Source organism: Oryctolagus cuniculus, chromosome 17 (genome assembly GCF_051225735.1).
Source record: "Oryctolagus cuniculus isolate XC-2025 breed Fujian yellow rabbit chromosome 17, ASM5122573v1, whole genome shotgun sequence".
In the NCBI taxonomy this organism is placed as follows: domain Eukaryota; kingdom Metazoa; phylum Chordata; class Mammalia; order Lagomorpha; family Leporidae; genus Oryctolagus; species Oryctolagus cuniculus.
The window spans coordinates 67,402,690-67,416,791 of record NC_142883.1 but is presented as its reverse complement, the minus strand read 5'-3'; the positions used below and the strand labels follow the sequence as shown (position 1 = coordinate 67,416,791).

The 14,102-nt window shown below is 35.5% G+C and overlaps 1 long non-coding RNA gene and 1 other non-coding gene across 3 annotated transcripts in view; one reads left to right on the top strand and one right to left on the bottom strand.

Moving 5' to 3' along the window:
- LOC127486645 (uncharacterized) overlaps nt 1-14,102 on the top strand; it is a 122,513-nt gene that overhangs the window by 80,627 nt on the left and 27,784 nt on the right. Inside the window, exon 3 of the transcript XR_016223733.1 lies at nt 6,685-6,751. This is a non-coding gene — a transcript (uncharacterized LOC127486645). The remainder of the gene's footprint in view (nt 1-6,684; nt 6,752-14,102) is intronic.
- The window catches only part of LOC138847943 (uncharacterized), a 30,673-nt gene continuing 27,416 nt past the window's right edge, over nt 10,846-14,102 (bottom strand). For both annotated transcript variants that reach the window (XR_016223734.1, XR_016223736.1), the window contains one exon: nt 10,846-12,212. This is a non-coding gene — a long non-coding RNA (uncharacterized LOC138847943). The remainder of the gene's footprint in view (nt 12,213-14,102) is intronic.

Here is a 14,102-nt window from a genome sequence, read left to right as displayed (position 1 = left end):
GCCGGCCGGCGGTGTGCCGCTCCCCCGCGGAAGTGGGGAAAGTGGCTAGGGGGAACCGCCCTTCCACGGAGGTGGAAGGGTTGGTAGCCAACCCGGGAAGAACCAGCAGCAAACCCGGGAAGGGCCGAGCAGACAAAAGAACAGCGCAGGGTCCTGTGTCGTTCCTCCACGAAGACGGGGAGCGACACCTGAATACACGTTTCTTCTCTTTTTCTCCAAGCTCTCTCTGTCTTTCAAATGAATAGCTAAGTATTTTGTAAAAAGAAAGAAAAAATGACCAGAGTACTATAGTTTTCTAATGTGCTTCAGATTTCAGTAGCTAAATTCTCTAAGAATAGTGCTTTCGCTTCACTCTCCCTCCCTTATCTGTTTTTCATATGAAAAGATATGAATGCTGGTGGAAAATATTATCTAAGCCCCCAGCTTATTAATAGTTTATAGATGACACTGTCATGAGAACTGTGGCCAAGTCATAGCAACCTTGGTGTCTGTGACGGCTGTGCCATCCTTTGCATGATCTGATATGATGTGGGAGGCGCCCTTGCCAATGTTCCTTTGCTTAATATTCACCTGTAACACAGACACCAATGAAAACCATATTAAAATTAAAACACAATGAAATCCATATATTGGGAAATTTATATTTTAATTAGAAGTTCTGTCAAATAACCTTCATTTGATACAATGGAAAGCGAAGTGTTTACAGTAATGAGGAAGTTACTGTAAGCTGACATTCTTTAAACTTAAAGAAATATTTTTACAGTTGGTTCCATTTTTATCTGAACATTTTCAATGTACCTTTACTATAGTGAGTATTTTATTTTATTGCTTGTTCATTTCCTGTTTATTTGTAATGTTTGCTGTCACAGGCAAAATGTACAAACTATTACAAAGCAAATTTGATTTCCAGTACAAGAAAAATGTTAGCTTGTGTAATATAAACCCGTGCACACATGTCTATGTCTGTGTCACCAGCATCCAAACTTACACTTGCCCAGAGGGGCTCTGACCCAGCTATCACACACACACAGCCGTGTTCACGCCACCAAGGCCTGCCCACTCCAAGGCATTTTATCTTTCACATTATACTCTCTCTGCCTGTTCGTGTCCCACAGTATCCTCCAAAAGTGTGTGTGGGAAATTCATTTTTATGCTGTTCACTTGTGCTCACACATTTAATATAAGAATCAAAAAGTTATTTAGGTTTATAAAACACCATTTCACACTATCTTTATCCATTTCCTCCTAGTCTGGCCTTTGTCCATCTACATGTGTTAGTCCAGACAGAAGAGAATATGTTTCCCCCGGCACTGCCTTCCCTGACAAATTATGTAAAAGCCTTCTTTTTCTTTTTTCATTTTAATTTTTAATTAGTTTCTAGCAGATTCAATGTGTTTAGTAGATACAATTCTAAGAACATATGATAGTCCCTCTCATCCCTTCTCTCCCTCCTATCCTCTTTCCTTCTCCCCCCTTTTTTTTGGTTTTTAGTTTTTGAGATAACATATTTTAAACTTACATTACACTAAAAGGCTTAATACTTTGCTAAATAAGAAGTTAAACAAGTAAAAAGCCAAAAGACACTAGTTTAGTGGGAATATAGACATGGCCATAAACAATAACTGAATGGGAAAATGACCATTTCACCTATATAAATTATAAAGTAATCAAGATCATTAAAACTATAGTTGGAAACATTTTTAAAGGAATTATTCACTTATTTGAAAATCAGAGTCATAGAAAAAGGGAGAGACACAGAAAAAGAGAGAAAGATCTTCCATCCATTGGTTCAATCCATGATGGTCACAATGGCCATGGATGGGCCATACCAAAGCCAGGAGCCAAGAGTTTCATTCAAGTCTCCCATATGGGTGCAGGGAAACAAGTACTTGGGTCATCCTCCAGCTATTTTTCCCAGTTCACTAGCTGGGAGCTGGGTTGGAAGTGGAGCAGCCAGGACTTGAACTGGCAGCCATATGGAATGCTGGCACAATGCTTTACCCTCTATGCCACAACATCAGCCCCTAATATAACATTCTTAATCATTGGTTTCACAAAGATATAAAACAAAGTTTTACAAAACCATTTTTGCTGCAATACTGATACACACTGACATTTCATTCTTTTTCTTCTTTTTTTGTTTGTTTCTTAACTTTTAGTTACCACATATAAGGGAGAGCATACCATATTTGTCTTTCTGGGTCCAAGCCTTATTTTTCTTAAATTATTTTTCATTATCTGAGGTTTACCTAACTTATAGTAAATGAATTTCCTTTTAGCATAACCACATTTAAGTTGAAAATCAAATATTTGCCTTCTATCAAGAAAAGCAATGCTTATTTAAAAATTATAGAAGCAAAAAAAAAACACAAAAACATTCTCTTGTTACTATTTTTTAAATGAAGATCTGGATCCACATGGTATTAACATGTCCTGCAAATTTCCAGGAATATTTATTTAATTTTTATTTATTTTTTTAGTTGACAGGTAGAGTTATAGACAGTGAGAGAGACAGAAAGGTCTTCCTTCCGTTGGTTCACTCCCCAAATGGCAGCTATGGCTGGCGCTGCGCCGATCCGAAGCCAGGAGCTAGGCACCTCCTCCTGGTCTCCCATGTGGGTGCAGGGCTCAAGCACTTGGGCCATCCTCCACTGCCCTCCCGGGCCACAGCAGAGAGCTGGACTGGAAGAGGAGCAGCCAGGACTAGAACCCGGAGCCCATATGGGATGCTGGCGCCGCAAGTGGAGGATTAACCAAGTGAGCCATGGCACTTGGCCCCAGGAATGTTTATTTAAAAACCATGCTTTTGTTTTAAAATTTAGAAACTGCTTCAGGATTCTGACATGAAAATTTATAGAAGCAGAAATAATCATAACAAATAGCAATATAATCAAAACAAAAAGAGGGTTCATTAGACCAATGTAACCAGAAACTGAAGTACTAAAAACTAATTCAAAAATTAAGAAATAAAATTCAATTAATATATGGGATGAAAAGCCCTCCAAGGTCAAGTCAGATATATTATTCTAATAAAACTACAGTTAAAGAGTAGGACATCTGTATTTCTAATAATTTAAATTACATAGAGGTCGGCATCATGGCTCACTTGGTTAATCCTCTGCCTGCGGCACGGCATCCCATATGGGTGCTGGGTTCTACTCCCGGCTGTTCCTCTTCCAGTCCAGCTCTCTGCTGAGGCCCAGGAAGGCAGTGGAGGATGGCCCAAGTGCTTGGGCCCTGCACCTGCATGGGAGACCAGGAGAAGCACCTGGCTCCTGGCTTCGGATTGGTACAGCATGTCGGCCGTAGCGGCCATTTTGGGGGTGAACCAACAGAAGGAAGACCTTTCTCTCTGTCTCTCTCTCTCACTGTCTGACTTTGCCTGTAAAATAAGTAAAAATAAATAAATAAATAAAAATAAAGAGTCATTATCTTTAAAAATTACATAATTTTTATGAGGAAATAGCTCAATGATGATCCTAAGTTACAATTTAGGCACCACACAAACACTATTGCAAGAGGGAAGTAAAATAAAGACACAAATATGTGATGTGAAAAAAAAATTTAACCTCAAAATTTTGTTATAAACCAACAGTGTTTACAATCTGATGAAATATTGAATAGGTAATGGTGAAATTTTTTTCTCTTTTTTAATTTAGTAAATATAAATTTCCAAAGTACAGTTTATGGATTACAATGGCTTTCCCCCCCAGAATTTCCCTCCCACTCGCACCCCTCCCATCCCCACTCCCTCTCCCATTCCATTCACATCAAGATTCACTTTCAATTCTCTTTATATACAGAAGATCGATTTAGTATATATTAAGTAAAGATTTCATCAGTTTGCACCCACACAGAAACACAAAGTGTAAAATACTGTTTCAGTACTAGTTATAGCATTACTTCACATTGGACAACACATTAAGGACAGGTCCACATGAGGAGTAAGTACACAGTGACTCCTGTTGTTGACTTAACAATTTGACACTCTTGTTTATGGTGTCAATAATCTCCCTAGGCTCTAGTCATGAGTTGCCAAGGCTATGAAAGCCTTTTGAGTTCGCCGACTTCGATCTTATTCTGACAGGGTCATAGTCAAAGTGGAAGTTCTCTCCTCCCTGCAGAGAAAGGTACCTCCTTCTTTGATGACCCATTCTTTCCACTGGGATCTCACTCGTGGAGATCTTTTATTTAGGTTTTCTTCTTCTTTTTTTTTTTTCCAAAGTGTCTTAGCTTTCCATGCCTAAAATACTCTCATGGGCTCTTCAGCCATATCCAAATGCCTTAAGGGCTGATTCTGAGGCCAGAGTGCTTTTTAGGACATCTGCCATTCTATGAGTCTGCTGTGTATCTCGCTTCCCATGTTGGATCATTCTCTCCCTTTTTGATTCTATCAGTTAGTATTAGCAGACACTAGTCTTGTTTGTGTGATCCCTTTGACTCTTAGACCTATCAGTGTGATCAATTGTGAACTGAAATTGATCACTTGGACTAGTGAGATGGCATTGGTACATGCCACCTTGATGGGATTGTATTGGAATCCCCTGGCACGATTCTAACTCCACCATTTGGGGCAAGTCCGATTGAGCATGTCCCAAATTGTACATCTCCTCCCTCTCTTATTCCCACTGTTATATTTAACAGGGATCACTTTTCAGTTAAAATTTAAACACCTAAGAATAATTGTGTGTTAATTACAGAGTTCAACCAACAGTACTAGAACAAAACAAAGAAAAAATACTAAAATGGATAAAGTATTACATTGTACATCAACAGTCAGGACAAGAGCTGATCAAGTCACTGTTTCTCATAGTGTCCATTTCACTTCAACAGGTTTCCCCTTTGCTGCTCAGTTAGTTGTCACCGATCAGGGAGAACATATGATATTTGTCCCTTTGGGACTGGCTTAATTCACTCAGCATAATGTTTTCCAGATTCCCCCATCTTGTTGCAATTTTAAACGTTTGGATGCAGGTGTAGTGGTTTTTTTTTTATGGTTTTACTTTGCATTTCTCAGATGATGAATGATACTGAGTACCATTTTGTATTGCTTTCCATCCATTCATTATGTGTAGTGTCTGTTCAAGCCTTTTGCCCATTATTTAATTAAGTTATGCTTGTTCTTATTTTTGGTTTTTGAAGGTGATTTGCATATTATAATGAGTCATTTGTAATATATATTATTTTCCAACTTTTTCTCTTGATCTGCGGTTTGTTTTATATTCTCTTAACAATGTCTTTTGAAAACCAGAAATTTTTAATTTGATGAGGGTACAAGTGGTCTATTTCTTTCTTTTATGCATACTTTGTTTATAATATCTAAGCAATCTTTGCTTAAATGAGGAAGGCATAAAGCTACTCATGTTCTCAAAAATTTTCAAAATTTTGGTTTCCCATTTGAGACCATGATCCATTTTCTGCAATCTTCTAAATCCAATGATAATTTAGTGTGTTTATGTATGGATAAGCAATATTTCCTGCATCAATTATTTCAAAGCCCATTCTTTTAGCTTGAATTATTTCAGATCTTTCTAAGTCATGTGTTTGTGTATGGATGAATATATTTTAGCCACTCTATTCTTTGCATTAAGTTCTTTATTGTCTGATGCTATCTTGATTACTGTGGCTTTAAAAATAATTCTCAAAATCTTATAGTGATAGCTCACTTTACCCTTTTGTTATTCCTTATCCAGGGTAGGGGGTGCATCTTACATGCTTTGTATTTAAATATTGTGAAATTCTTCATAGGAACTATTTCAAGACGTTGAGTAGGATGGTGTTGAATCTACAGATAAATGTTAAGAGAATATATGTTTTAAAGATATTAAATGTTCTGCTATATAAGCAATGTAAATTATTAATTTATTCTTTCTTTAATTTCTCTCAGCAATAATTTTTTTAATTTCCAGAATAAATGTCTTAATTATTATTAGATTTTTCCTTCGGTATTTCATTTTTCAGGTTGTTAAAACTGGGATTTTTTTGCACTTTTAATTTCTAAAAATTAATTGTTCATCAATAGAAGAGCAGTTATTCGTGTGTAAGTTTTGTATCTCATAATCTTGATGAACACACTTACTAACCCCAGTAATTGGTTTTTATATATTTTCTTGGAATATTTTCACCTAACCATGCCTAAAATGAGCCTGTGAAATATGCCTATGTTGATATTTTGAAAAGAAAATCACTATATCTATTATATCTTTATATATATAATTATATATAAATATATTATATATTACATTATATAATATATAATTATATATAAACATATAATTATATCTATTATATATTATATGTATTATATATCTATATATATTATATCTATTATTTAAGGTGATATGTATCTTTATTTTAGACCTCAACCCAAATATACATTAAACATAGTATTAAAAACTGTGTACCACAATTATTGTAGTAGACTAATGCTAATTCATCCCATGAATGACTTCAGAAGCCTTAGATTATCTATCAGCTTTAGAACAAAAAAAATACAATTAGAACATGAGAAATACAAATGAGGGTTTACAATTATATTTTTAAAAATTTGTTCCTTATATAAGGTGAACAAACTTCATGTATTTCATATATACAGATTTAAGAGCATAGTGATAGTTCTTTCACTACCCTTGCTAGTGCTTATGATCTCACCCTCCCTCCTTCCTTTCTTATTTTTTCTTTCAGTTTTTACAATGACATACTTTATTTCATAATCACAAGCTTGATCTTCCACTGAATAAACAAACAAATAGTAAGTATAAAAATCATTGTTGTTCAAGAGTATAGACAAGGATTGTAAACAACAGTCAAATCTCAAAATGTCAATTTTACTCATATAAATTATATTTTTGTGTTCTGTATATTAATTACCACAAGTAAAGGAAAACATATGATATCTGTATTTTTGGAACTGGCTTATTTCAGTAAGCATAATCGTTCCAAGTTGCATACATTTTGTTGCAAAATACAGGATTTAACTCTTTTTAATGGCTGAGTAGTATTCCATGGTGTATATATATCCCATTTTCTTTATCCAGTCATTGGTTGATGGTCAACTGGGTAGATTGCATATCTTAGCTCTTGTGAATTGAGCTGCAATAAACATGAAGGTACAAATAACTCTTTCATATGCTGGTTTAATTTCATTTGGGTAAATTCCCAGGAATTCATGGCTGGGTAACATGGTAGGTCTATTTTCAGATTTCTGAGGATGTCTTCCATATTGGTACTACTGTAATAGAGGGCAGCATATGTGCGATAGTTGAACATCAAATTTGACTTTAATTCAGCTGCCAGCCAAATGAATAGGATATATTTACTTAGGTCAACAATGGTTTTACAAAACCAAGTATATACAAGTTCAGTGTCAATGTCTCACTGTATACACATATTAATGTATCTTGATGTCAGGTGTCCATTTTGGAGTCAACATGAGGGTTTAAGGAATGTCAGAGATTCCTTCTCAGCTTTTTGGCTAAGATCAAGTGTGGGAATATCACAGATGCAGATGATGGGGTTCCAAGTACAAGACAATGGGTCAGAAAAGCCTAAATGATGTATGCAGAGAAAAGATAAGCTAAAAAAGGAGAACTAGGATTGACCTGAAATACCTGTTTGTGGTAACTGTTGGTAAGTGCTATAAACTGATCAGTGTATTATAAAGTGTCAGTGATATATATATATATATATATATAGTAAAAATTGTGTGAATGTCATACTATTTGGTATAGATATATAAAAATGTCTACACTGAATTGTACCCCTTAACCAATAAAACTTTCTCTCCCAAGTTTTATGATTTTTTCATGAATTCCACATTATGTAATATTAATATACCTATCTCTTTGAAAAATAATATGCATGTATGCATATGGTTGCATATGAAGCAAATATAGCAACATGCTAAAAATTGTTATACTATGAATGCTCATGGAATCTTTCTTTGTACTTTTCTATATTATTTGTGATATTTAAAAATAAAAAATTTAAAAGAAAGGTTAGTCTTTCTAAGGAATAAAAGAAAACTGAGGCATAACATCTTTAATAATGTTCTTCCTCTGTGTCACTTTTTTATATATTAGTTTTATAGATTAGATGCTTCTTTTCAATAATTGAGTACAACAGTGATTATTATCATCTTATTTTACTGGGAATAACAGAGTATTTGTGGCTTCTGTGACATAGCTACTGTCACACCTGAGAAAGTCACAGATTAATGTTCAGGACAGTGGTTCATGTTCTATATCCATTCCTTCTTCTTTTACCCTCTTTGCTATTCTTATCTTCTTATGCCTTGGCAACTCATGACAAGAGCCTAGGGTAATTACTGATGCCATAAACAGGAGTGTCAATTTGTTAAGTCAACAACAGGAGTCACTGTGCACTTACTCCTCATGTAGGATCTCTGTCCTTAATGTGTGGTACAGTGTGATTTAATGCTACAACTAGTGCTCAAACAGTATTTTTCACTTTGCGTTTCTATGTGGGTGCAAACTGTTGAAATCTTTACTTAATATATGCTGAACTGATCTTCTGTATATAAAGAGAATTGAAAGTGAATCTTGATGTGAATGGAAGGGGAAAGGGAAAGGGAAAGAAGAGGGTTGCGGGTAGGAGGGAAGTTATGGGTGGGGAAGCCATTGTAATCCATAAGCTGTACTTTGGAAATTTATATTCATTAAATAAAAGTTAAAAAAAACAAAATAATCAATAAATAAATCTTATATACAGGCAAAATTTCATTTATGAGTAATAGTAGAAAATCAAATATACATCTCTGAATAGAAAACTAATTTTTTATTATCTTTTATTTTTATCTTTATACTAACACAGTAACACTATTTTCAATGGGATGGATATCTAGGAATGATAAGTGTAAAGCATAATATGTTAGCAGTATGTTTGCAAAATTCAGATGCAAAAATAGATGAAATCCAAGATGATTTAAATTTGATGGCTAGTTGAAAGTATTTTAGTAAACATAGAGGAATATAAATAAAGAGTTTAAATAAATTACAATTCTAGAAATATCCTAGGATGCACAAACCAGTGCAATACCAAAGAGTAATTTTCTCAGCTCTCTCTCACACAAAGCCTCTCACACATACATATCTGCCAATTTGTTGGCATTCAAGTACACAGAGGGTTCTATGGCTTTAAAATTGGGATGAGTTTTAAAAATACGATCTAAGGAAACAACAGAGAAACAGCCAAAAGACTAAGAAAGTCCTAATAAAAGATCCTAATAAAAAAGACAGCGAATGGGGAACTTCAAATCTTCCTTCACAATTTCTGGTAATTATATACATAATAGTGTAACAGAGAAAACACAAACTGGTGTAAATTCTTGCAATTGTATGTGTGGATGCATATATGAAGTTCCGAAGAAGTTACCCAAAAGAAAATACTTTATGTTCAACCTATGTGATTTTTAGACATTTTCTTTTCGTTTAAGTAAGAGATAAGATAATTCAAAAGCATTCAAGTTGTTCTTCTAGAAGCATGGCTTTTTCTTGCCTATGTAATATTATGCAACAACATAGAAAATTCTTCTTTCCTATTGAATTCATGTTGACACTACTTTATGTGAAAACCTGTTATTACTGGCTCTTTAAAAATAACACTTACACTGCCGGCACTGTGGCTCAACAGGCTAATCCTCCACCTAGTGGCGCTGGCACACTGGGTTCTAGTCCCGGTCGGGGCGCCAGATTCTGTCCCGGTTGCCTCTCTTCCAGGCCAGTTCTCTGCTATGGCCCAGGAGTGCAGTGGAGGATGGCCCAGGTGCTTGGGCCCTGCACCTGCATGGGAGACCAGGAGAAGCACCTGGCTCCTGCCTTCGGATCAGTGGGGTGCTCTGGCCGCAGCGCGCCGGCCGCGGCGGCCACTGAAGGGGGAACCAACGGCAAAGGAAGACCTTTCTCTCTGTCTCTCTCTCACTGTCCACTCTGTCTGTCAAAAAAAAAAAAACACTTACACTTTGTTTATAATTTATACACTTATTTAAAAATTATCAACAAGCAAATTATATACAAAAATATGCACTGCTTATCTCTTCTCTGTTTAATAGAAAATAGTTTGCTTTTTTTTCTTATATTTATTGCCTACTTGACCTTTTTTCTCTCTGACAGTTCCAATCAAAATCAAGTTACATATTGAGAAAGAATAGAAATATATTCAAACATGTTTAATTAACACTCTACCACTCCACCCCTCAATTTGCTTAACAATTATGTGATATAATGCAGTACATTCCAGATAAACATCAAAAACCAACAATTGTCAAGTAGGGATTTGCTGTCAAGTTGCATAAAAATTAGCTGTGATAAACATAGAGAAACTGGCACCAACCCAGACCTATGTAATCGAAGTTTCTAAAAGAGAATTAGGAAATATGCAATGAAATTATCTCCCCTGGGTGACTCTAATGTGAAAGGTTATCCAAGTTCATGGTTACAGCACACAAGAAACTACCTGTTTCTGAACTAAAAGCATAACAAGCATTACAGTAAAAGTAATCATAAAAGCAGAGCAGGCATTTGGCACAGTGATTATCAGCACACTGCTTGGAACACCCTCATCCCATTTCGTAATGTCAGCGTTAAGACCCTGGCACTGCCTAAAGACTCCTGCTTCCCACTAATGTGCATGCTGGGAGTCAGTGGCGATGGCAAGTGGTCTTCCATGTGGGAGAGCAAAGCTGATTTCCTGGTTTCCAGTTTCAACTTGACCCAGCAGTGAGCAGACAGGAGTCTCTCTCTCTCTCTTTTCTTTCTCTCTCTCTCTCTGTCTTTCTCACTGAATAGACTAGTGAAAAAAAATCAAACCTCATTGTAGGTGCTAAACTCTGATTTTTTTAGAATTAGAAAAAAATAAAAATATAGGACATTCAATGCCTGTGTTGGTTTGATTGACCTACTCTCATTTGTCTCTCCAGATTGTATACTTTACAGAAAGGAGCTCAACTCCATTCAGGAAATATATGAACATTTGTTTTTCTTAGTAGTATTCCTACCCAGAATGCTATTTTCAATTTGTTTAATCAGCAAAGACTTCTCTGTCAAGACACATATTGAGTTACTTATCTTGCAATAGTTCTTGACTATTCAAGCTTACTTACCACTCCTTAGCTCTGTATTTGTTTTGATCAAACCACTCATCACATCACATTGAACCTGCTGTTGCTTGCCTATTTATGTCCATAAATAAAAAATGAGCCCTTCCAGGATACCTGGTGTTCTTTTAATTGTTGAAGCCCTCATTTAAGTTGTGAATATTGTTTCATGTGTGATATGCTTCAATAAATGTTTGCCCAATCATTAATGACATGATAATAGGGGCAATTAGTTTTCATAGAACAATCTTTGCTGATAGAAAAACTCACTTAGGAGACCAGATAGACTCAGCAGAAGGTAATTTAGGATCCAAGAAAAGTTTTTTTTATCATAGTAAACATTGTTGCCAAATACTAATAGATTATCCGTCAATCTTCATTGTTATGATTGTTTGTTGAAAGTTAAATCACGCATGATTAAACTCTTTCTAGTCAATGATTCAGACAACAAAAATAATAAATACAGGGTTGATCCACATTTTTATTCTTTAATGCAGTTTGTTCTTTATTTATAATCTTTTATGTTTAAAATAATGCCATGAATTTTTACATCGTGTTGCTTCTGCACTAGTTTTCTCCGTGTGGTTTTCAAAAAGATCATGGATAAAATGTGGAAATTGCTCCAGTTGAATAAGCAAGTTTAATCCTGTGGTGATATTTGCTTCAGTTACAGGCTACGTAATCCATGAAGTATAATCCTGAGTACGATCCATGGAGATGATTTTATTAGTAGGAAGCATCATCTAAACTCATGTGATTCCACCCATTGTTCAATAGGATGAAATGTCAAAACATTAAAGTCTCATTTATCTTTAATTTCATTCCAAAAACTAGTCTTGAAAGCAACCAATTATCTTATTAATCACTCCCAGGAAACGTTACTAATGTTCCATTATCTGCATGTTTAGGTTTGACCTTTGATGGTGCAGAAAAGCTATCTTCACTTTAACAAAATCATATCCTTCAGTTTTGAGAATGGTTAGTTGCAATATGATTAGGATTCTGCTCTTTCTCCATCTACTATATTCATATTATGCGTATTACAAACTTGGGCTTCTTCAGTGTTTATGTCATGTTTGATTCCATGCTTTTTGATGACCTATATAAAAATAAATTGTTCATATTCAGATTTATTTATCATTGATACATAAAAATCCTACAAGTTGTAGGATATCAACCAATGTATCAATACCTGTTTACATTGTGTAATATTAAAATCAGAGTAAACATATTTATCTCCTCAAATATTTATAATTTCTTTTGGTGGGAATATTCAAAATTCTTACTTCAAGCTTTAAAAAACACATTTACAGTAGATCATTGCTATCTATAGGTATTTTACTATGCAGTAAAACACAAGAACTTATGAACTTACTCCTCCTACCTAACTCTAATTTCTTTATTTCTTTTATTTTTTGGTGCTGAAACCCAGAAGCAAACTCTAATTTCATATTTATGAAGCAGCCTTTCCCCACCACTCCCTCCCTCCACCCATCCTGGCTTTTGGAAATGGTCACTTCACTCTCAAGTTCTATGAGGTTGAGTTTTTCAGAATCAACATATGAGAAACAAGGTTTAGTACTTACCTTTCTGTACCTGACTTATTTCACTTAACATAATAACCTACAGCTCTTTATATGTTGTGACAAATGGCAAGATTGGACCATTTTTAAAAGAAAGTTGGTTTACTTGAAAATCAGAGTATCAGAGAAAGGAGAGAGAAAGGGAGAGAGAGAAAGGGAGATAGAGAGAGAGCAAGAGAGTGAGCTTTTATTTTCTATTTCTCTCCTCAAATGCCCATAACATCATGGGCTGGGGCTGGCCAAAGTCAAGACACTGGAACTCCATCTGGGTCTCTTATATGGGTGGCAGGAACCCAAATATTTGGGCCATTATCCCCTGCTTCTCAGGTTCACTATTAGCAAGGTAGAATGGAAGTGCTAATCTGCACAGATGTCCCAACCTGTGGCTTAACTTGTGTGCCACAATTCTCATCCTCAGATTTGCAATATGTTTGTGACTGAATAATATTTTTCTGTGTATATGTAGCAGTTTCTTTATTCTTTATTATGAAGTGAATACACAGGCTATACTGGCAGATTGTTTAAATTCTGCTATGGTGAGTTCTGAGAATTGGTGATGTGCAATTGTTTTAAAGGCATGATTGGCCACATCCTTTCTCCTTTTGTAGCTCCAAAGCCTGGATGGGGGTCGTGGACTCATCTTCAGACCTGAGGAGAGCAGTGCCTGTCTAGAGGTGCCCTGACCGTTTATTCCCCATTTATAAGGAAGCAGAAGAGTCTCCTCTTATGTTTCAGCGCATCACTGGTTCAGAGGCGTACGCCACTAAAAAGTGTCCATTTTGGCAATCTTCATGTACTGCCTGAACACAACTGTATACCTTGTAGAAAGTCCTAAAATGTTCAGTATCAGCATCATAGAAAGTCATACATCCCCTTCCTTTGTGTGTTTAGTATGGAAAATTTATTTCCAGGAAGTTATGACAGGAATTCACAGAGCACAGAGTCAAGAGAGCTTTCAAGTTACAATTACAGCTGACTGTAAATGGCTCTGCCCCATTTACATCAGCTGTTACAATGTCTTCATTGCAATAGTGTGTTTGTCGCCCAAAGTCACCATCTGCTTCCTGATTTTAGTGAGATTTTCTTCCATACAAGTTTTCCTACTAATTTAATGCTTAGTACATAATTCAGAACACGGTATTCTAACAAGTCTTTTTGCAATCATTCCTGCAGTAAAAAGTGTTTCAAAATCAAGTATGTAGGAATGTGTGTCCTTCTGGCAAGGTATTTACAACCAAAGAAAAATTCCAGCCGGTAGATTTGAATCGGGCACAATATCCTTAAATGCAATGCAAACAAAAAATATATGAAAGTGGAAAGAAGCACAGAAAATTGTTAGAGAAATTCAAAACATTGTGCAGATACTTTACCGAAGTTACAACCTTCCTTACATAATGTTATCTCAT